Source organism: Triticum aestivum, chromosome 3B (assembly GCF_018294505.1).
Source record: "Triticum aestivum cultivar Chinese Spring chromosome 3B, IWGSC CS RefSeq v2.1, whole genome shotgun sequence".
Classification (NCBI taxonomy): Eukaryota; Viridiplantae; Streptophyta; class Magnoliopsida; order Poales; family Poaceae; genus Triticum; species Triticum aestivum.
Window position 1 is genome coordinate 641,542,254 of NC_057801.1, and position 25,006 is coordinate 641,567,259.

Genomic DNA, 25,006 nt, shown 5'->3' on the forward strand with positions numbered 1-25,006 from the left:
CTCCTTCTTGTTCTTCCTCTCATTTTCCTCCCTAGCATTAGTTGCTTCGGTGGGATTTGGGAGAGAAGGACTTGGTCACTCTGTGTGCCCTTGCCATTGCACTTGGTGCATCGGTTTGAGTTCTCCACGGTGATACGTGGAAGTTTCAAGTTGAGAAGCTTATTACTCTTGGGTGTTTGGGCACCCGAGAGCTTATTCATCTTGGGTGCCTTGGCGCCCTAGACGGTTGGTGTTGTTCGGAGCTCAATCATTATGGTGTAAAGCTCCGGTCAAGCGTCGGGGTCTCCAATTAGGTTGTGGAGATCTCCTCGAGCAATTTGTAGGGTACCGGTGATTGCCCCCAAGGGTTGACAAAGTGTACGGGTTCGGTGACCGCCCCCAAGGGTTGCCATTTGTATGGGTTCGGTGACCGCCCTCAAGGGTCCCTTAGTGGAATCACAGCATCTTGCATTGTGCGAGGGCGTGAGGAGATTACGGTGGCCCTAGTGGCTTCTTGGGGAGCATTGTGCCTCCACACAGCTCCAAACGGAGATTAGCATCCGCAAGGGTGTGAACTTTGGGATAAATTGTCATCTCCGTGTGCCTCAGTTATCTCTTAGCCAAGCCCTTTACTTATGCACTTTTCTCTATGATAGCCATATTGTTTCTTGTCATATATCTTGCTATCACTTAGTTGTTTATCTTTCTTAGCATAAGTTGTTGTTGCACATAGGTGAGCCTAGTTGTTGTAGGTTTTGTGCTTGACAAATTAACCGCTAGGTTTATTCCGCATTTGTTCAAGCCTAAACCGTAATTATTTTAAAGTGCCTATTCACCGCCCCCCTCTAGGCGACATCCACGATCTTTCATAAGTATTATGTCTGATACCAGAATAGATCACTAGGCAGGTGGCCCGTGAATTACATATGAAGTCAAGCGCGAGGAATTGCTTTGGCAACAGGGTGTACAGGAGAGTCAGGTTTCGATCCTGTGGAACTGTGGGTTATGGGTCCACCATGTGGGTTAAAAGAAGAAAGAGCAGTGACATCTTGCATGGTTATGATAGCAAGGCACGTCAGAGAATAAACTGTCAGTTATGTCGGCAACAACGTCGGTACCAAGGGCGAGGGGCGAAGAGAACCATTTTCCTGCTCGTTGAACAAGGCAGACCAATAGGCAAAGTTCTCATCCATCGGTGGCTACCGGAATGTCATCACAAATAGTAACAGGGTCTTGCTGATAGAATTATACACCGAGGTGTTTACATAAGCAGGAGAATATTACTATTTAGATCATATAGATCACAAGAAAGGTTAAACAAAACAATGGAAAGGAAAATGTGATTAATAGATCAAATAGAACAATGGAATGGAAAATGTGTTTGAACACATATTCTAAGGGTGCTTCCTGCCCAAGGACAAGCAGAGCATGATATCCATGACATGATATAACATAGAAAACCCTTTAGGTAAGGGGAGAGGAATTTCATGACGTTACCCATACGACGGTGTTTGGATAATTGATAAAGAAAATTTAGCATTGCTGCTTCAAATGTTCTTATTGATGATCGAAGTACCTCAGACAATCTTTGAGATAGCATTAACATGGTCAGCAAGCAAAGGTCAGACTCTGGATACATGAAGGATCCATCAAGAACAATTTATAGAATAAGTCTTACAATTCCCTCATGGAAGAGTGGTTAATCTTGTTAAAAGGAAGAACTATAACAATAGGTCCTCCATCCAGGTGTCCTAGGCGTGACATCACCTTATCGGGTCAAAGAGCAATGTTATAACTCTTTGGAATATGTTCCAACCATCATATCTGACCAAGCTACAGATCTGATTGGTGGTAGGATACCTCAGACTCGGGATGCCTGAGAAGGAAGGGATGCAACACAATTTGATGAGGTGGCATTGCAAGATTATGGGGAAATGAACTATAGAAGCAAGTTCCAAATCATGAGTTCCATCATTAAACCAAGGAAAAGATGAGGAGGTGGCTCATGAACTCAGCGACAATTCATCGAGATTTCCAAAAGATGGATTTCCACAATTACGTGAACAAGGAGATAACATTTGTCAGATCAAATGATATAATGAGGTATACTTAAGGAAAACATACCCAATTAAACATTGGGTGAAAGGTGCACCCGAAATATGGGCTTAGGTAGAATGTTAAATGTTAGAATGGTGATTCGGTAAACAATGGTCCAAGAATGAAATGTCGACCATTAACTTCAAAACAATAGGGTTGCTAGAAGTTTTGAATTCGCACGTCATAGTTCAATTGTAGTTTTTTCGGTTAAAAACAACATGGGGACCAAGGAAGAATGGTGATTGCGAGAAGTATTACCACATCAAGAATTCCTAAGAGGTGGAACAATTCTCACAACATTCTTGATATAAAAGATGGTAATACTCCAAGGTAAAGAACAACAATTGATGGGTAGCAAGGAACTCAAGGTATAACACAAAACATGAACAAGTTTGTGTTGGTGGGAAGGCAGTAGAGTGGTCGATGATAACACTAATCATCGAGGGCAAGGATGGTCTTTCTCATCATGAATTCAATTGATATCCTAGAAGAGCTCAGAATGATGATGGTAATGATCGCGACACATTTGTCGAGCGAGTTCATGAAGATGTAATCGATCGGTGATGACATCAAGTCAAAGGAATGATGAAGCAAAAGGTTATTAAAACCATGGGTATGAAAGAAACTCGAAATCAAGTTTGCTGTTCAAGGAGAAATGATATGACGAGTAAGATCAACATAAGATTAGCTCACCATCGAAATTTGTGCTCCGGGAAGAAGTACCAGGTAGCATAGTTAATAATTAGCACAATACTGATGTAGCCGATCAGGCTAGGAATGATGTGATGGAGTATTAAACTTCTCAACAACAAAGTACTGGGAGTACTGAATCACAGTGTTGATTCGATTCACAAATCGGTGTTCTCTGTTGATGACAACCTAGAACCCGTGGAGTTACTATGATGAGGAAAGGTACTACTTCATCAGAAGTTCATAAGATGAAGTGCAATGGGTTGATGTCCTCGAGATACTAGGGGGTAATACTCGAAGGTAGAACAAAATAGAGGTTGGGCAGGCGTACTGACCTACAGGAGGCAAGTACTTTAACTTGTCTAAGAAATAGAATCAAAGGAGAACCGTCATGGTCAGAACCAGGGTTGCATAGGATGAAATCCCAGATATAAGATGAACTTATACCGAGGGAATAATTAATGTTAAAAGAAGCTTTCATGATAAGATCTACATCATGTCCATGGGCATGAACACAAAGTTCAGGGTCGATTCCCACTTCTCCAATGCATGACCATTCATTCACTACTCTTATTAACAATGATTTGAGTGTGAAAACCTACCTGGTGAATTACCATAGGAGTATGACCCGTGAAAACTTTTCGGGTTCATACGGTTTTAGCGAAGGTATAGTTCAACCCACCGGGGCATCTTAGAAACATATGCCACAAGTTTCGAGAGTAAATATCACCAGCTCGATAGCAGAGCATGGTTGGCCAATCAGAGGGTAGGATTTACCAATGGAGAAAGAACTTCCAGAGTGATTGAATATGAAGGACGCTATCGGATAAAAATCGAACAAAGGATCTGGTGGTCCTCAAGGGATCTGATGTGAGCATCGGTACTCAACAAGAGGAAGAAATAATGCAATGAAGTCAGACTACAGAAACAACTGACTGATTCAAAGCTCAAATGCAAAAGAATTATGATTTCCAATCCAGGGATCAGAAGCAAACACTCTGATTAAGAATCGATAAGTTGAATAGACTTAGGGGTACATTCGACGACAACTTGATTGGTTGAGAACCAGCTCATGTTCAAAATGACGTCTGAGCTGGAAGGATGAATTCTAGGATCTGACGGATGATTGCGAGCATCCGTAACATATTGAATCAAGGGACCCGAAATGATAATACAAAGGATACTAATGAACATTGCTAGTCATATGGGACGCAACCATAATACAAGTAGACAAGTATTTGTAGATCAATAGTGGGCATAGGATTACCGGAAGATCAGATAGTATTTCAATGTATCTTTTGAATCATAAGAACAATGGGGAAGAGCAGATACTTGGCAAGTGCGAGGAATTATTCGTAGGGGGTATTCATGTGGCAAAGAACTGCAAGGTAGTAAGCTCAAGGATTCTTAAAAAGTCAGAGAATAATTCAATGCATCTTGTAATAACAAGAGCAACTGGGAATGAAAGTAAGACAACAGGTGCATGTAATTGTCCTTAGGGATAATGGTTGTAGGGAATTGCAAAAGCAACAGGAACAAGGTCTCGAGTGAACACTAGAGAGTATTTTCTCAATCTTCTATTGCAGCAGGCGATCATCTGGACTGAAGGGGCTCTTCGGGAGAAAGTATTACCGAGAACCTAGAGTCAGAGTTAGCAAAATCGTTTAACCCGAATAGAAGAGATGTCAGAGTCCCAGAGTATAGGTCGAGGAATAAAAGATCCTACTACCACCCAATAGCGACGTGGGCCCGTAAGACACACAACCATGTTAGTAAAAGTTTTTTAGTGACTAGAGTCTACTTCAGCCAAGGAGTGTGGAAGGGGGATTCCTATAGGCAGTCGGCTCTGATACCAACTTGGGACGCCCCGATTCAATTGTACACTAATCATGCATGCAAATGTGTACGATCAAGATTAGGGACTCATGGGAAGATATCACAACACAATTCTAAAAGTAAAATAAGGCATACAAGCATCCTATTACAAGCTAGGGGCCTCGAAGGCTCAAATACAAGTGCTTGAACATAAACAAGTCAGTGGAAGCAACAATATCAGAGTACAGACATAAGTTAAACAAGTTGCCATAAGATGGCTAGCACAAACTGGGATACAGATTGAAAGAGGCACATGCCTCCTGCCTGGGGTCCTCCTAGACCACTCCTGGTTGTTGGCGACCTGAACGTAGTAGGAGGCACCCTCGATGTAGTAGGGGTCATCGTCGACAGTGACATCTGGCTCCTGGGATCCATCATTGTCACGCCCAATATGCGATACTATCCTAAAGAGACTCGAAGGTCCCACCAAGGATAGAACCGCATATTGAAACACTTTTGCAAGGTGGATATCATTACATCAACATTACATAATAGATGGGGATACATACAAAAGGCATCCAATGCCACACGAATACAACATCATCTTACATAAGATCAACATCCGACTACGGATGAAACACAAAAAGAAACTCAAACGACATCCACCCTGCTAGCCCAGGCTGCTGACCTGGAACCTATCCCCTGATCAAAGAAGAAGCAGAAGAAGAACTCCAAAACAAGTCAACATCGCTCTCACGTCAAGATCATCGCATAACCTGTACCTGCAATTATTGTTGTAGTAATCTGTGAGCCACGAGGAATCGGCAATCCCATTACCATGGGTATCAAGACTAGCAAAGCTTAATGGGAAAGGAAGGGGGGTAAAGTGGTGAGGTTGCAGCAACGACTAAGCATGATATGGTGGCTAACATACGCAAATAAGAGCGAGAAGAGAAGAAACGGAACGACCGTGAAGCTAGCAATGATCAAGAGGTGATCCTGAACTCCTACTTACGTCAAACATAACCCAAAATTGTGTTCACTTCCCGGACTCCGCCGAAAAGAGACCATCACGGCTACACACGCGGTTGATGCGTTTTAATTAAGTCAAGTGTCAAGTTATCTACAACCGGATATTACAAAATTCCCATCTGCCACATAACCGCGGGCACGGCTTTCGAAAGTTTATACCCTGCAGGGGTGTCCCAACTTAGCCCATGATAAAGCTGTCGCGATCAACGAAGGATATTCCTTCTCTCAGAAAGACCTGTTCAGTCCTGAAATCCTGGTTACAAGACATTTGGACAATGGTAAAACAAGACCAGCAAAGCCGCCCGATGCGCCGACAATCCCGATAGGAGCTGCACATATCTCGTTCTCAGGGCAACACCGGATAAGTCTAGCTACGAGTAAAACCAGACTTCGAGTTTCCTCGAGGTGGCCCCGCAGGTTGCTCAGTTCGGACCAACACTTAGAGAAGCACTGGCCCATGGGGGCTAAAATAAAGATGACCCTTGGGTGAATTACTCCCAAGGGAAAAAGTAGGTGGTGGTGAGGCAAATGGTAAAACCAAGGTTGGGCCTTGCTGGAGGAGTTTTATTCAAAGCAAACTGTCAAGGGGGTCCCATAAATCACCCAACCGCGTTAGGGACGCAAAATTCGGGAACATAATACCGATATGACGGAAACTAGGGCGGCAAGAGTGGAACAAAACACCAGGCATAAGGCCGAGTCTTCCACCCTTTACCAAGTATATAGATGCATTAATAATATAAGAGATATTGTGATATCCCAACATAAACATAAATCCAACATGGAGCAATCTTCATCTTCACCTACAACTAGCAACGCTATAAGAGGGGCTAAGCAAAAGCGGTAACATAGCCAAGCAACGGTTTGCTAGGAAGGGCGAAAAGGTTAGAGGCTGACATGGCAATTTGGGGAGGATTGAAGAACAGATGATAGGTAGTGCAGCATAGCGATAGAACGAAGCAACTAGCATAGCAATGATAGTAATGAGATCCAAGGTGACGGTCATATTGCCTGAAACCCCGCAAGGAAGAAGAACGAGTCCATGAAGAAGACGAGCGGGCGTAGTCGACCGAATCCTCACAACTGCAATGTTGCCGGAACTATCAAGAAGAAGCAACACCGAAAAGAAGCAGACAACATGGTAAACACACCAGCATAATCATGGCATGATGCACAATCAAGTATGATGCATGTCCGGTTTAATAAGGCTAGGCATGGCAAAGTGCAACAAACAATACTATAAGTTAAGTGGAGCTCAATATGCAACGAGTTGCATATTGACGAAACACCACATCAATTATTTAATTCTCTCTCATTTAGTAACACAACAATATTAAATGTTGTTAAACATGGCAAGAGGTGAAGCATAAGTAAACTAACTATTTAGGCAAGTATAAATGAGGCCGAAACAACAAATGACAATTCTAGAAAATCCCCATATGTCATTTAGCAATTTAATGCAAACACAATTTTAAACATTTTAAATGTTTTTATCACGATGCAGATGACATATACAAGTTTATGCAATATTTATGAAAATGTTGACATGAGCATGTTATGAAGCATTAGTCACCATGGTGAAAAGAAAAGGGTGCCAAGGCAACTACGACGGAAATGGTGCCACGGCAACATTCCGATGATCCGACAACTCATTGAGATACCGGCGCAAAAGAGCGAGTGTGCGTATGTGCGGAACATGCAAAAGATGGTGGGGTGATCCCGGTTACCGGGTTCCAACGGGTTGACGGCATGGCAAACGAGGAAGAACGTGCATGAAGCAAACGGGAACGGTGCAAACATACAGTTCATCTGAGACAACATGCATTCGTCCACGGGTCATCGTCTCGATGGTTATACCTTTGAAGCGTGCATTTCAAGGCGGAACGAGTTCGTCAAGGGAAGTAGTGGTACTCGCTGGTCGTAGTGGAAGTAGTGGTACACGGCGACGGTAGTGGAAGTAGTGGTTCACGTTTCGTAGTCGTACACACTCCGTAGAGGATCAGGGTCACGGCGAGGAACTTGACGTCCACGGGGTCGATGATAGAGTTACACACGTTGTCGGGGTACTTGTTGGTCCGGTCTTGGCGTCCGTAGATGTACACGGCAATCATAGTGGTACTTGGCGGTTCCGTGTAGTCAAACTTGACGATCCGGTGCATCACCGTGTAGTTGTACATGGGTCAAACAGAGGCATCGACACATCTGGAGGGGCATTGAGGGACTTGTCAAGGCCCTGCCTCGGGAGGTCACCAGAGGTGTGTGGAGGCGGCAGAGATGGTGCTGCGTGGACGCAGGCACAGAACGGGTGATGGGATGGCGAGGTGACCAGAGGCACGAGGAGGGGGATCCTGGTCGCGACAAGAGAAGGCAGCGGGGCGACGTCCTTGTCGGACGGAGCTGGTGCAGGCGAACATGGGGAGGCCAAAGGTGGGTCTCGGCTAGGAGGTGAAGAAGACAGCAGGGACGCGATCTCCGGCGAGAAGGTGAAGCAGAGGAGGCTGGGGCACGCGCCGGAGTTGACGAGCTCCTGGTCGAGCAGAGGGATCGGGCGAGGCAGCGGCACCATGGACGAAGGGAGCAGGATCTCAAGGAGGCGCGAGGGTAGGGGCACGGATGATGCGAAGATGGCCGGATCCGGGCGACGAGGCACCGAACCCCAACTTGGCCAGGGTAGGGGAGGCCGGCGACGAGGGATTTAGCGTGGGTGGCCAAGCGCGCAGAAGGCTGAGGTCGAAGGCGAGGCGCGGGGGAGGTACGGGCGCGGCGGCAGCGAGAGGGTGACGAGGAGAAGCAGGAGAGGCCATGGATCGGGCGCAGGAGCTCCTCTCCTGAGCATGGTGGCGGTGCGAGGGAGGAGAGGGAGGCGAGTGAACGAGGGGAAGGAGAGGGGATCGAGCGTAGATGGGGATCGAGCAGGAGGCGGCAGCCAGAGGGAGAGATCAAGAGGAGGGGGTCGGGGCTAGGGTTAGATAGGCAGGGGCCGGCTGGGCCTTGGGCCATGGAGGAGCTGGGCTGCGGATGGGCCTAGATGGCCTGCTGGGCTCTCTCTCACTCTAAAAAATAAAAATAAAAAAGAGATGAGAAATAAAAGAAATAGGTTAGAGGTGGAGCTTGAGCAAGAGGGTATTTTTCCCGAACTCATAAAAATGAGCTTGATCCAAGACAAATAGCAAAGAGGCACAAATGCAAGATTTAAATTCAAACTCATTTGAATATCATTCAAATGGGTTTCTATTGGGACTAGGTTTGGTGTGGTCAAAAATGTTGAGATTTAAGGAGGAGCCTCAATAAAAGGGAAAAGAATTATAGGCAAGGTTACAGAGTCAAAACTCGAAGAAGGAAAAGCCAAGGGATTAAACATGCACGTGTATGTGGTAAATTCCAAATTAATGGAATATAATTTTTATAGCTCCCTAATAAAATTGGGAGGATATATGTTATAAAGAGAAATCACCATTTGAATTCCCTCGATTTAAATAGATCAAAGATCTATGTAATTTATTAGTTGAGTTGAGATGCAAAGATTAATGACATGATGGCATGATGACATGATGCAATGCAAAAATAAAAGAGCAAGCATAAATGAAACACATGGTGATCACGAAAATACGGAAGTCTTCTGAAGCGTCGATCTCGGGGCGTCACAACACTCCACCACTACAAGAGGATCTCATCCCGAGATCTAGGATGGCGCCGGAGAGAAGCGGAAGAGAAAGAGGTAAGACAAAGTTGCTTCTTTGACAAACGAGTGAAACCAATGAACCTCGAGAGGTTGAAAACTTGAAAGAATAACACAATAGAGTTGAACGAAACTGAGAGCATTCCCAGTAAAAAAGAGAAACAAGGAACACCATGTTAACGTTGGAGGTTGCAAGGTTGTGAATGACAAGCACAATGAACAAGAAGGAATTTAAACAACTCTGGTTGAAACGATATAAGAGTGAATAAGAATGATATAATTTTGGCAGCACTTCGGCTGTAAATGGAAGGAATTGAACATGAACTTGAGAAGATGGGATGATACTTGATGAAATCAACAACACACTGCCTCCGGAACTATTGAAAGAATGGCACAAGGGGTAACAAGGATTTCAGACAGCAATTCGGTTGAAAAGAGATGCAAAACTTGATAAAATGAAAAGAACTTGAAGAGATGACACAACACTCCGGTTAAATGGATAAGCACTAAAAGTACACGATCCTCACGATTCGAGATGATGAGTGAAAAGATCAATATCACAATGCCTCCGTAAGAAAGAATAGAAGTAGATCATTGGAATAACATAATGGAGTAGAAAATGCCAGCTTCTGCCACAACTGAGCTTGGAAAGCACCCTTCCAAGAAGGTTACAACGGGGTTGTTGGAAAACCAATAACAAAACGAATAAGCTTGTAGTGGTATTATTGAAACATCTCAACACTTGAGGTGAAATTCTGCCACTAACGAAAAACAACTGCTTGCTTGAGATCAAAGAAGAGATGAAAACTTCTTTCGCCGAGAGGATAGGAGATAACTTGGATCATTGATAAACACCACAATAGCAACATTCCTTAGGTAAGGCTTTAGGTGAAATATGACACAAGATAACTCCAACAACGAGGTTGATGGTTGAAAAGATCTCTTGAACAAAGAGAAAATTATGGATTTAAATATCTCATTCCTGACAACTTGTGAATCATGAAGCACGAAAGGAAATTGTCAAAAATAACATATCACCATCTCAAAAGATAAGGTAGGAAGAATTGCACTTCGGATGCAAGAAGAAGAATACTTGAACTCCTCAAAACAAAACATGTGTTGGGCACCATGTTTATTTTTGAGTATAGCTTGGCGGATCTTAACTCCGTGAGAAATCTTGACGAACAATTGTAGAATGAAAGGAATCCTTGATGAACCACCATGTAGAGCCACCAGTAAACAAAAGGATGAAAAGAATAGGATTCAAGCCTTGAAATGATTTAGATGGATCTTTGCGACGAGATAATGCAGAAAACTTGGAACTCCGGAAAAGAAAAGATGAAACACTAGAACCGAGAATTACTTCATCATGAACAATCTACAAAAGAAAAGAATTAAATCACCTCGAGGAAATAAGAATAAGATTTATTGTTGCTTATCATTCATCAAATTAAATTGATGACAAGCAATGGATTTGGCATACTACTTATTCCTGTAGAAAGGATTAAAAGAGATATAGCGCAAACTTGAGAAGGTATTGATGGAACCACCGGTGGGATTGGAAACAACGAATGAAATGATATGGTAGCAAAGGAAGAGGAATCTTGAACGAACCACCGTAAGAATTGAAAATGAAAGTAGCAAAGGCACAATTCACCGGGGAGAATTGGAGAATGATAACTACACGCTGAGAATGAAGAATTATGACATGATGGCCTTCGGAGGAAAGAAATGGAAACAACTCATGAAATGCTCCGGATGGTAAGAAAAGAATTGTCACAATCAAAACAATTTTGAGGATAGCATGAAGCTAGAACCATGAATATTCAAGAGAATGGACCAAGATTTAAGAGAAATCATTCTTCGGTCTTCAAATGTTGAGAATGATGATGAGAACCACCATGAACTGTTGAGATACTCCGGGAGAATTAAAAGAGGAAAGGTTGAGCCAAAGATGAAAATAATTTGAAAACGACCTTGGAGAAGGCATGTGACTGATCAAATTCATTCTTACATCAAATTTGGAAAAGAATTTGAGAGTCGCTCCGGATAAGTTAGAAGAGTCAGGTAAGATCTTGGAAAAAGACACGTGGTTTAGGGCCCACTCAAGAGAAACACCATAGAAATGATTTTACAGAGATTGCACCGGTTGAATAAAATGACTTGACTGAGATAATAATCTTGAAATAGCTTGAACGAATTGATAATGGAGATACAAATCTTTTGAGATATCCTCGGCACTTTGGATATGAAGAGAGAGAGGTGAACGATTATGAGATGCACCAGCATGGGATAGCATTTGAACGAGGAAAAGGATATGATCAACACTGAAAGCTTGAGTTAAATCCACCGGAAAAGAATACGAGAATGAAGAATGATGAACTTGAAGCTCCATTAGTATCTTCGTGAGAATCACCGGATAAGAGCATGGACGGAAAAGAATGGAGAGACTTCCCATCAATAAAAGGATACTTGATTAATAAATCTGAGTCCTTGAATAAAAAAGGGTGGGGGCGGGAAAACAAAGGCAACTTGGGGACAGATGAAACGGATACCACTGAGACAACTCAGAATTGATGTCACAAATATTGAAATGATCGGATCCACTTGAAGAGAAGCACACCGGTTGGAAAGAATTGACATGACAATCTCGATGATCAAAAGGATTAGTACTCCCATAGAAATATGAGTACACCGCTTGAAAGGTATGGAATCAACACTTGACATTGAAGAAACTCAAAACAAAACAAAGATTGGCTTGCAGAAATAAGCCAGAACAAATACATATGATAGAGATTTACCCAATCCCATATCATGCATCTGTCGGAAAGATATCCTAGGAGCTACTTGAATTCCCACCTATAAACTCTCGAAACTTTATGGTTATGCAATCTGGTGTTGGGGATATAGGGGAAGCAATATATCTCACCCAAACTAACAATCCCTACATCCAAGCTGTATCCATCTGTCAACACATAACCAAGAAACCTTCGGAAATCGTGTACCTCAACCTTCGAAAAGCATCCGTTATACGAGCTATGGCAATACTCCCGAACTCTGGCCCCAGTACTAGGTGGCGTCGAGGTTATCTCATCAACTACTGCATAAAAAAGATTTTCGATGTCGGCAAAACTCAGGTATTCCAGAACTGCAACGATAAAATTATGACGACAACACCTCGGAGCTCAACTCCCCGAGACACTGCCACAACTCCTAAATGTCAGGAGGAACTAAGAACAATGTTCTCGTCATAAGAATATCGGAACGATCCCAAGATACCCGCGTGATCCTAAATTTTTTTAGTGAAATTTGAGGAGGAAATACAAAACATCTACGTAAGGAGACCTCACCAGAGCGACGAGGGGGCTGAGGAGTAAAAGGAATCCTACTCTCCGATATATATCATCCTAATACTCAAAATTAGTTTTCTTCTAGACTCAACAACGGCCAACAATCAAGGGGGCTCCTATGGTCGGTCGAGGCTCTGATACCAACTTGTCACGCCCAATATGCGATACTATCCTAAAGAGACTCGAAGGTCCCACCAAGGATAGAACCGCATATTGAAACGCTTTTGCAAGGTGGATATCTTTACATCAACATTACATAATAGATGGGGATACATACAAAAGGCATCCAATGCCACACGAATACAACATCATCTTACATAAGATCAACATCCGACTACATATGAAACACAAACAGAAAATGAAACGACATCCACCCTGCTACCCCAGGCTGCCGACCTGGAACCTATCCCCTGATCGAAGAAGAAGTAGAAGAAGAACTCCAAAACAAGTTAACATCGCTCTCGCATCAAGATCATCGCATAACCTGTACCTGCAACAGTTGTTGTAGTAATCTGTGAGCCACGAGGACTCAGCAATCCCATTACCATGGGTATCAAGACTAGGAAAGCTTAATGGGAAAGGAAGGGGGGGTAAAGTGGTGGGGTTGCAGCAGCGACTAAGCATGATATGGTGGCTAACATACGCAAATAAGAGCAAGAAGAGAAGCAACGAAACGGTCGTGAAGCTAGCAATGATCAAGAGGTGATCTTGAGGTCCTACTTACGTCAAACATAACCCAAAACCGTGTTCACTTCCCGGACTCCGCCGAAAAGAGACCATCATGGCTACACACGCGGTTGATGCATTTTAATTAAGTCAAGTGTCAAGTTATCTACAACCGGATATTAACAAATTCCCATCTGCCACATAACCGCGGGCACGGCTTTCGAAAGTTTATACCCTGCAGGGGTGTCCCATCTTAGCCCATGATAACTCTCGCGATCAATGAAGGATATTCCTTCTCCCAGGAAGAACCGACCAGTCTTAGAATCCTGATTACAAGACATTTCAACAATGGTAAAACAAGACCAGCAAAGCCTCCCGATGCGCCGACAATCCCGATAGGAGCTGCACATATCTCGTTCTTAGGGCAACACCAGATAAGTCAAGCTACGAGTAAAACCAGACTTTGAGTTTCCCCGAGGTGGCCCCGCAGGTTGCTCGGTTCGGACCAACACTTAGAGAAGCATTGGCCCGGGGGGGGGGGCTAAAATAAAGATGACCCTTGGGTTAATTACTCCCAAGGGAAAAAGTAGGTGGTGGTGAGGCAAATGGTAAAACCAAGGTTGGGCCTTGCTGGAGGAGTTTTATTCAAAGAAAACTGTCAATGGGGTCCCATAAATCACCCAACCGCGTTAGGGACGCAAAATCCGGGAACATAATACCGATATGACGGAAACTAGGGCGCAAGAGTGGAACAAAACACCAGGCATAAGGCCGAGTATTCCACCCTTTCCAAATATATAGATGCATTAATAATATAAGAGATATTGTGATATCCGAACATAAACATAAATCCAACATGGAGCAATCTTCATCTTTACCTACAACTAGCAACGCTATAAGAGGGGCAGAGCAAAATCGGTAACATAGCCAAGCAACGATTTGCTAGGAAGGGCGAAAAGGTTAGAGGCTGACATGGCAATTTGGGGAGGCTTGAAGAACAGATGATAGGTAGCGCAGCATAGTGATAGAACGAAGCAACTAGCATAGCAATGATAGTAATGAGATCCAAGGTGACGGTCATCTTGCCTGAAATCCCGCAAGGAAGAAGAACGAGTACATCAAGAAGACGAGCAGGTGTAGTCGAACGAATCCTCACAATCGCAATGTTACCGGAACTATCAAGAAGAAGCAACACCGGAAAGAAGCAGACAACATGGTAAAAACACCAGCATAATCGTGGCATGATGCACAATCAAGTTATATGCATGTCCGATTTAATAAGGCAAGGCATGACAAAGTGCAACAAACAATACTACAAGTTAAGTGGAGCTCAATATGCAACGAGTTGCATATTGACGAAACACCACATCAATTATTTAGTTCTCTCTCCTTTAGTAACACAACAATATTAAATGTTGTTAAACATGGCAAGAGGTGAAGCATAAGTAAACTAACTATTTAGGCAAGTTTAAATGAGGCCGGAAAAACAAACGACAATTCTAGAAAATCTAACTATTTAGGCAAGTTTAAATGAGGCCGGAAAAACAAACGACAATTCTAGAAAATCCCCATATGTCATTTAGCAATTTAATGCAAACACAATTTTAAACATTTTAAATGTTTTTATCATGATGCAGATGACATATACAAGCTTATGCAATATTTATGAAAATGTTGACATGAGCATGTTATGAAGCATTAGTCACCGTGGTGGAAAGAAAAGGGTGCCAAGGCAACTACGACGGAAATGGTGCCACGGTAACATTCTGATGATCTGACAACTCATTGAGATACCGGTGCAAAAGAGCGAGTGTGCGTATGTGCGGAACATGCAAAAGATGGTGTGGTGATCCCGGTTACCGGGTTCCCACGGGTTGACGGCATGGCAAACAAGGAGGAACGTGCATGAAGCAAATGGGCACGGTGCAAATATACAGTTCATCTCAGATAACATGCATTTGTCCATGGGTCATCATCTCGACGGTTATACCTTTGAAGCGTGCATTTCGAGGCGGAATGAGTTCGTCGAGGGAGGTAGTGGTACTCGCTGGTCATAGTGGAAGTAGTGGTACACGACGACGGTAGTGGAAGTAGTGGTTCACGTTTCGTAGTCGTACACACTCCGTAGAGGATCGGGGTCACGTCGAGGAACTTGACGTCCACGGGGTCGATGATAGAGTTACACACGTTGTCGGGGTACTTGTTGGTTCGGTCTTGGCGTCCGTAGATGTACACGGCAATCGTAGTGGTACTTGGCGGTTCCGTGTAGTCGAACTTGACGATCCGGCACATCATCGTGTAGTTGTACATGGGTCAAATAGAGGCATCAACACATCTGGAGGGGCATCGAGGGACTTGTCAAGGCCCTGCCTCGGGAGGTCACCAGAGGTGTGTGGAGGCGGCAGAGATGGTGCTGCGTGGACGCGGGCACAGAACGGGTGATGGGGTGGCGAGGTGACCAGAGGCACGAGGAGGGGGATCCTGGTCACGACAAGAGCAGGCAGCAGGGCGACGTCCTTGTCGGACGGAGCTGGTGCAGGCGAACCATGGCGAGGCCGAAGGTGGGTCTCGGGCTGGAGGTGAAGAAGACAGCAGGGACGCGATCTCCGGTGAGAAGACGAAGCAGAGGAGGCTGGGGCACGCACCGGAGTTGACGAGCTCCTGGTCGAGCAGAGGGCTCGGGCGAGGCAGCGGCACCATGGACGAAGGGAGCAGGAGCTCGGGGAGGCGCGAGGGCCGGGCGACGAGGCACCAAACCCCCACTTGGCCAGGGTAGGGGGCCGGCGGCGAGGGATTCAGCATAGGTGGCCAAGCGCGCGGAAGGCTGGGGTCGAAGGCGAGGCGCGGGGGAGGTCCGGGCGCGGCGGCAGCAAGAGGGTGACAAGGAGAAGCAGGAGAGGCCATGGATCTGGCGCAGGAGCTCCTCTCCTGAGCGTGGTGCCGGTGAGAGGGAGGAGAGGGAGGCGAGTGAACAAGGGAAGGGAGAGGGGATCGAGCATAGATGGGGATCGAGCAGGAGGCGGCGGCCAGAGGGAGAGATCAAGAGGAGGGGGTCGGGGCTAGGATTAGATAGGCAGGGGGCGGCTGGGCCTTGAGCCATGGAGTAGTGGATGGGCCTAGATGGCCTGCTAGGCTCTCTCTTACTCTAAAAAATAAAAATAAAACAGAGATGAGAAAGAAAATAAAGAGGTTAGAGCTAGAGCTTGAGCAGGAGGGTATTTTTCCCGGACTCATAAAAATGAGCTTGATCCAAGAAAAATAGAAAAGAGGCACGAATGCAAGATTTCAATTCAAACTCATTTGAATATCATTCAAATGGGTTTGAATTGGGACTAGATTTGGTGTGGTCAAAAATGTTGAGATTTAAGGAGGAGCCTCAATAAAAGGGAAAAGAATTATAGGCAAGGTTACAGAGTCAAAACACGAAGAAGGAAAAGCCAAGGGATTAAACATGCACATGTATGTGGTAAATTCCAAATTAATGGAATATAATTTTTATAGCTCCCTAATAATATTGGGAGGATATATGTTATAAAGAGAAATCACCATTTGAATTCCCTCAACTTAAATAGATCAAAGATCTATGCAATTTATTAGTTGAGTTGAGATGCAAAGATTAATGACATGATGGCATGATGACATGATGCAATGCAAAAATAAAAGAGCAAGCATAAATGAAACACATGGTGATCACGAAAATACGGAAGTCTTCTGAAGCGTCGGTCTCGGGGCGTCACAATCATCTAGTTGAGACATCCGAGAAGAATAGGATAAAGGGGAAAAAGAGGGAGCAAAGCAACCGTGAATACTCATCCAAAGTGTCGGCGTTCTGGGAATGGGGGTACCCAGACTTGCCTGCCTGCGGCCTGCAGCGTGGCTCAAGGAGTGGTCCAGTACGACCCATCTTCGTCAACACAAGCTCAAGATCCTCGCGAGGGGCCAAGCCTCGCGGGGTGGACGATAGGAAGCTTCCTCAGGCGCAGCCTCGTAAGGCTGGCTCGCGAGGAGGCGGAGAGATCAAGGCGGGGTACCTTACAAGGTGCCCGTGGCGCAAGCCATGATGATCGAAGCCAGGCAGGCACCAGGCGGGCGCCGGCCTGCGCAGTGTCCTTGTGTCCCCTTCGGCGCAAAGGGGGCACGCATAGGCCAATGAATCAGGCAAAGGTTGCCATTTTGGTGCAACAAGACCAAGACCAGCACAGCGGCAGGATGGAGGTGATCATGGAGCCCAGGAAGGCGTCACCGTCAGAACATTTGGCAGGCGAGGACCAACTTTAGTCAGGATAAGTGTACTAGATGTTCCCCTTCAAAATGGCCAATTGTTGGCGCCCTTCTTGCTTAATATTTGGGAAGAGGACCAGGGCCTCGCTCTATAAATAGGACTAGCCATTCTCAAGGCAAGGGGATCAGGGATCGACCAACCGAACCTTAGCCAGAACCACCAACACAAGAACTCCTCCCCTCGCGAGGCAGTTCTTCCATTGTATTGTTCATCATTAGCCCTTGAGGCAATCCACACACCACACACTCGAGTAGGGTATTACACCACAATGGTGGCCTGAACCAGTATAAACCTTGTGTCCCTTGTGTTGTTCTTCGTGTAGCCTAGATCCTTTGCAAGGCGACGAGACGTGAGTTGGTAGAGGAGTCATCTCCGCGTGCACCCTAGAGTTCGAACCTCAAGGGTCTGCTGGAACCCGAAATCCGACATTTGGCGCTCCAGGTAGGGGTGTGCCAGAATCACGCCCTCCGCCGTCTGTGTTTCGCCGTCCGTCGCATCCATGTCTGATGCTCGTCGAGCCCGCGCCGAGCGTCGGGCTGCTCTCGCCACCCGCGTCGCCCAGACGGCGCCCGTCGGCGGACACTCCCGTCGTTCCCCGTCACCTGCAGACAACGCCGCCACCAGCCCGGCGGGGAACGAGCAGCAGGCATCATCCCTGCATCCTTCGGTGCAGCGAGAAGGCCGCACTGCCACCCCGTTGTTGACTCCATCTGGTTCGTCGTCCCATGCCTGTCGCGCCCCCGCGGACGCGCACGCCGCGCTACTCCTGGCGCGAGAGCTCTTGCACTACCGTCCTGTCGATGACCTCTACGAGGACTGGCTCGCCCGCATTACCGAGCTCGTCAGCGCTGCAGGGGGCTCTCCTATGCCCTCTCTCTCTCGCTGCCCCGCCCTCCATCCTACGCAGGAGGCGTGGATTAGGAGGTGCCTCCGCCACCTCCTCCCCAAGAAGGTGCCCTGGCTCCACGGCGCGCGGCCCCGGGACGAGACCCACCGCGTCCGGTGCCCGCGTGACAAGAAAAGAGCTGCCAAGAGAACCCTCGTCCCCAAGAAGCTACCCGCGTGCTCCCTGCACCGGCACACCATGACCGCGCTCCTGCTCCAGCGCGCCAAGACCCCGCACTGCTCCTGGCGGCAGCGTGCGAAGACCCCCAAGATCAAGCCCTTCGTCGCCAAAGGCCTCCTGTGGCCACTGCAGGCTGTCGTGCCTTCACCGCCGAGCTGCGCAGCGTGGCCTGGCCGGGCAAGTTCAAGCCCTATCTACCTTCGCGGTACGACGCCACTGCCGACCCCGTGGAGTTGCTATAGCTCTACGAGCTGGGCATCGAAGCCGCCAACGGGGACGAGAAGGTCATGGCGAACTAGTTTCCCATGGCGCTCAAGGACGGTGCCCGCACCTGGCGCCTGAACCTGGCTCCTGGCACGATTTCCTCTTGGGACGAGATGCGCACTCGCTTCATCGCCAACTTCCAAGGCACTCGTGGCCGACCCCCGGCCATGAGCGACCTTCGCCGCATCAAGCAACAGTCAGGAGAGACCCTGCAGAACTACATCCAACATTTCAACAACGCTCGCCTCAAGATCCCCAGGGGGACTGAGGAGGCCATCATCTCAGCCTTCTCTGACGGCGTGCGTGACATCAAGATGAAAGAGGAGCTAGCAATCCATGAAGACCTGTGCACATCCCTGGATCTGTTCAACTTGGCGACCAAGTGCGCCAGAGCTGAGGAAGGACGCCTCTCCCTCCTCGAGCTTCCGGCTGCCGATCCAGAAGAGAAGAAGCCCAAGGTCAAGGACATGAAGCACAAGGGGGCTGCCATGCTTGCAGCAGAGCCAGACAACAAGCGAGGCAGGGATCAGCCTGAGTCATCCAAGGGCAGCCGGTACTGCGTGTACCACGACCTCCACACCCTCAACACCAACAAATGCCAAGAGCTCAGGGCCGTGCGAGATGGGTGTATCGGCCGATGCCCTGAGCGCAACGACCAGGGCTATGGCCGAGGAGGAGGAAGAGGTGGAGGACGATGGGAGGACCGTGGCCCTCGCCAGGGGTGGCGTGATCGACCTCGTGAGGACCGCTGGCAGGACCAGCCTCGCGAGGGAGGCTGGAGGGATCAGCCTCATGCGGCTCGCCCTCAGGGCAACACAGGCCTCACTCCTCTGCCACCACCGCTGAGGAGGAATGAAGACCATCATCAGGACGAAGGGACTGGGGGCTTCCAAGAGCCGCGCGCAATCGCTTGCATCCTGGGCGGCGCTCAGGCCCCAGCCTCTCAGCGCATCTTCAAGCAGTTTGCTCGCGAGGTGAATGCAGTCCTCCCCAAGCTTGAGGCCACACGCCCTCTTAGGTGGTCAGCGTGCACCATCACATTCAGCTTAGTGGATCAGCTCTTGTGTCCAGCCACAGCCGGAGTCCTCCCGATGCTTTGCTCCCCAGTCATCAGCAATGTGCAAGTCACCAGGACCCTCATCGATGGCAGGGCAGGACTCAACATCCTGTCCGTTGAGACATTCAACAATCTCCAAGTGCCATACGATCAGCTTTAGCCAAACAAGCCTTTCTCAGGAGTCACTGATGGTTCCACCGCTCCGATAGGGCAGGTTCGCCTTCCTGTCACCTTTGGGCGGCGCAACAACTACCGCACAGAGCTCATTGACTTTGACGTCGCCCATATTCGCCTGCCATACAATGCCATCCTCGGGTGCTCAGCCCTGGCCAAGTTCATGGCAGTGACTCATCATGGCTACAATGTCCTCAAGATGCCAGGAAGCGGTGGAGTCATCACGGTGCCTTGTGAGGAGAGGGATGCAGTGTGTTCTCTTGAACGTGCTTTTCAAGCCGCATCAATCGAAGACCCAGATCATAGGAGTGGAAGACATCCCAAGGCAATCCCTAAGAAGAAGAAGGCATCACCCGGTCCGAACCCTCGGGAGGCAGGCCCCTCCAATGGCATTGTGTCAGGATCCGCACCCGATCAAGGGGCGCCTCCTTCTGTCGCATAGGAAGGCGCACCCGGCGCCCTCCTCGGGCAAGGCTCGGGGGCTCTCTCCTGGAGGGCCAGCGACTTTGCCAAGGTCACAAGGGAGGCACTCGGGCACTACTTGGAGGCGTGCTTCAAAGCATGTTTCCCTCAGGAAGGAGCGAGGCAAGGAGGAGCATTCAGGAGCTGCAGGAGTCAAGAGTCATGAGTGGCAGCCGCCGCTTACCCGCCGTAGCTCCCCATCCAGGCGAGGATGGTGGGGTGCGCATCTGCATCGACGTACTAGGGCTCAACCGAGCCGCTTCTCAAGAGTGCTTCTGGCCTTCGCGCGTGGGGCATTGTGAGGGTCCACCTCACAGCTATGTTTGCATGCCTTTCAGCCTGCCAAACGCAGTTACCGCTCATCAGCGTCTGCTGAGGAGCAATCTGGAGGCTCAAGAGGTCAGGCATTCCGCAGTCCTGGCAGAGATGGGGATGGCCCTTGAAGAGCCGCCTGCGCCCCCGGAGCCTCCCGAGGCTCCAGCGCCCGGGGGCTCGTGAGGATCGGTTTCCGCAGCGCACGTCGTCTGCTACTTTAGCATTCCTTCGTCTCCAACATCATCAGGTGACATCCTTTCATTTTCAGCTGGGAGCGCCCCCAGGGCTGCATCATTCCCATGCCGCGTGGTTCCGTCCCTACGGCAAGTATCTCTTTTGTTCATGCCTTTAGGTTACCTTGCTGGGGGCGCCCCTCGGGCTGCATTATCCCCAAGCCACTCGGGCCTGACCCAGCGGCATGTATCTTTCTCGCATCAATTCAGGTCGTGCATTTGACCCGCCATGATTGTTACTTGATGCCTGTGACGGCGCCCTTCTTCCCTCATGCCAACCGCTTGCACGTTAAAAGGGGGGTACCTGAGCATCACGACTCATGGACTCTTACTGGCTCTCCATCCCTCACCTCCTGGCTTTGTCCCCGGCATCGTGACCTGGCATACCAGCGACGGCTCAGCTCGCTCGAGGGCCGGGACCTGAGGACGTAGAGCATTGGCATCTAACCAATTTTGTAGGAGCACAATACAAACAAAGGCCCAGAGCCAGGCGCAACTTGCCTTGAGGTAGGGCCCCGTGAGTCCCGCACTGGCTCACGGGTGCCCAGATACACCTCGTCAAGCCCTACCGTGCCAGCCACGTGTCAGGGCGGGGCTGTACACGCCCCGGGGGCTCCTCCCGGAGGGGGACCCCTTCCACGCACTAGTGGAAGCACCATGCTCCGTGCTGGCTGATGACACTACCGAGGAGCGGCTATGACCGTACACATACGAAAGCAGTATGCTCCGCGCTAGTGATAAACAACTGAGGGTGACCCACGGCCGCATCAACAAAAGGGAGCCCAGAGCTTAGTGTCCGGCCCTATCATAGCGCCTCCCCTCAGGAGTGCCACGCGAGGGGGCTGGGCATGGGGGCTACACCCGGGCCATGCCCGGGCGCACGCCACCCAGCCAGGCCCCTCGGGCCTGGTTCATCGCGCACCCCTCCCTGAGCGGAGCCAAGGTACGAATGTTGTTTGAACATCAAGGGGGACTCCTGAGCATCGCGACTCAGGAGCCTAACTGGTCATGTAGCCCCTCACTCCTTGGTCCCGTCCTGGTTTTTGGTCAGGGCTAATGGCGGTTGAGGTATGGCGGGGCCGGGCCCTGCCAATGTAGAACGGTAGATCCTCGCCTATGCCTCCCCTCCCTACTTGATGTTCGAGCATCAAGGGGGACTCCTGAGCATCACGACTCAGAAGCCTAACTGGTCACGTAGCCCCTCACTCCTTGGTCCCATCCTGGTTTCCGGTCGAGGCTAACGACGGTTGAGGTATGCGCGGGGCCGGGCCCTGCCGACGTAGAACACAGGCAAGTAGGAAGGAAAAGCGCATATCTCAAGGAATTCAAAAGAAAATATTACAACCCATAAGTTGTTTTCACAACGCCAAACACAAGTTTAAACGCCTCCATGAGGCATGATGCATGTTGCAGGAACTAAAATAGGACAGAACTCGTGAAGGGGTCACTTTCCGGCGGTACCGTCGCTGGTGATGGAGTTGCGCTGGGCGGCTCCACCTCCCGAAGCCCCAGGGTTGGCATCATCTCACCTTGGCTTGGTGCTGAAGGTGCGGCACCTCGCCAGCAGGGCTTCCGCTCGACCCTTCACTGCCTCAGCAGCAGTAGCGGCAAGCTCGCCGCTCGCAGGCTCCAGCAGGCTGTCAAGGTCGGCATTGGTGTCGCGAAGATAGACGTGGGTGAGGACACGCGTCAGTGCTGCAGAAGAAAGGACACGCGCCTCGGCCTCGGTCGTAGGGCCAAGGTCGTCCGCGACATCTTCAAGTGCGCGGACCAGGAAGGGAAGTAGCTTGGCAGGGCCATCCTCGGTGCCAGCTAGCGGATTTTCCAGGCCGTCATCATAAAGTGTCTTCAGCAAGGCGTGAGCCCTCTCCTCTAGCTGCGCGAAGGCCACATGGTCCTCGGCCAGGACCCTCGCCTTGCCTTCCAGCTTGATCCTCTTCGCCTCCAACGCCTGCTCCAGCGTCTCCAACCGACCACGACGTTCATCAAGCTCGGCGTCCCGGTCCCTGACATAAGATTCTCGAGTCTTCATCTCCTTCTCCTCCTGGCGGTCACGGACCTCCTTGGCGAGCTCATCGCGCATGCCTTGCAGCTCGCTCTCTAGCACCTTGCAGCGGCCCCGGACATCCGCAGCCTTACCCAAGGCAGCGTCGCGAGCGGCCTTGGCTTGGAGGATGGCCTTCTTCTCCTCATCGCAGGCTGTCACGGCCTGGCTCAGCGCCACTCGAACGAAGGCGTTAGAGCGGACCCAGCCGGAGGCCAACTCTAGGCGCCCGGCCACCAGGCGAGGGTCGGTGCCCTGGAGAACTTCTCGCAGCCGGTCCAGCTCAGCGGCAGCACGATCCAAGACAGCGGAAGGAGTCAGGGAAACGGCGGTTGGCGGAGTCGGAGGAGAAGACGACAGCGTGATCACAACATCAGGCGTTGGGACCTTTTGATCCCCGATGGCCGCAGCTGTGGCATCGAGCATGGACGCCTGGTAGTCGCCTAGGCCACGGGGGCTGGGCCCACGCCAGCGCGCCCCACCTGGCCTAGCGAGGATGACCGGGCAGGGGAGGCTCGAGCCTCGCCACCTCCTTCTGTTGCGGGTGGAAGCATTTCCCCAGGCGAGGCCTCGAAGGCCCCTTTCAGCCTTTTCGCTACAGGCACCGGCCTAGCCAAAGGATGCGGACGTCAAGCCTCAGCAACAGAAGCAGGAAGCAAAACAAAAATCAAGCACTTACTGGGCATCGCTCGCGGACTCTAGCAACCTTCGGCCGAACTTGAATTCCGAGAGCCAACTGCTGGGGTCAGCCTCAGGAGACTCGAAAGCAGGGGGCACGTCAGAGGAGTTGAAGCTGGCTTCAGGCTGCCTTGGATCTGGAGCAGGCCCGCGGGGAACCAGCCCCGTCCTTTCCTTCCTCGAGACCGGGGGCGAGCTCTCCTCGCCTCGCTCGTCGCCGCCCTCGTCGTCGTCCGGCATAAGGCGGAGGGCACGGGACCTGCGCTGGGGGAGGGACTTCCCCGACTCTCCGTCGGTCACCTCAGATTCAGACTCTTCTTCCTCCTCCTCTTCTTCCTCCTCCATGCCGGAGTCACTGGAAGACAAGTCCACTATCACCAGAGTCGCCAGATCCTCGGGAACTTCCGCATGCACTAGCCCCTCCCTGTTGAAGGTGGGCATGGAGTTCACCACCTGCTCCCAGTCACCATGAAGGAACAGGGGTACAGGAGCACCCTCCAGTCTCACCACGTCTCCTCCAACCAAGGAATGGAGGATCGCGGCCAGATCTTTATCAGCCAGGGCTGCGGAGCTCAGGCGGAGGGCGGCATCGGCTTCCCCGAGCCTCCACAGTGGGAGCGAGTGTTCCCAAAGAGGAGCCACCCGGTGCTCCAGGAACTCCCTCAGGAGCATCGCCCCGGTTAGCTTCGCCGCCGCCAGGTTGCCTGGCCTCAGGTCCGCGACCATCCTCTTCAGCACCGGCTTCACGTGGGGATCGACGAGCTCCACGCGGGACCAAGCGTCAACGGCCTTAGGCTGCCCCGTGGGCAGCACCAGCCGAGGGTAGATGCGCCCAACGTCCACCATGACCCACTTGCTCTGGAAGCCTTCGATCCTCTTCCCAGGCTTCGAGATGGCATTGGAGCTGGAGTATGCAACAAAGCTCGCGCATGCGGTGATGGGGCCGCGAGAAACCGGGAGGTAAAAGTAATGGCGCAGCAAGGCCACCGAGGGCTTTACCCCAACGTGAGCCTCACAATAATAGGCAAACATCGCCAGAAGGAGAACATAGTTGGGGTGGAGGTGTAGAGCTTGCAAGTTCTATTGGCGAAGAACAGCAAGGAAGAACTCAGAAAAGGGAGGC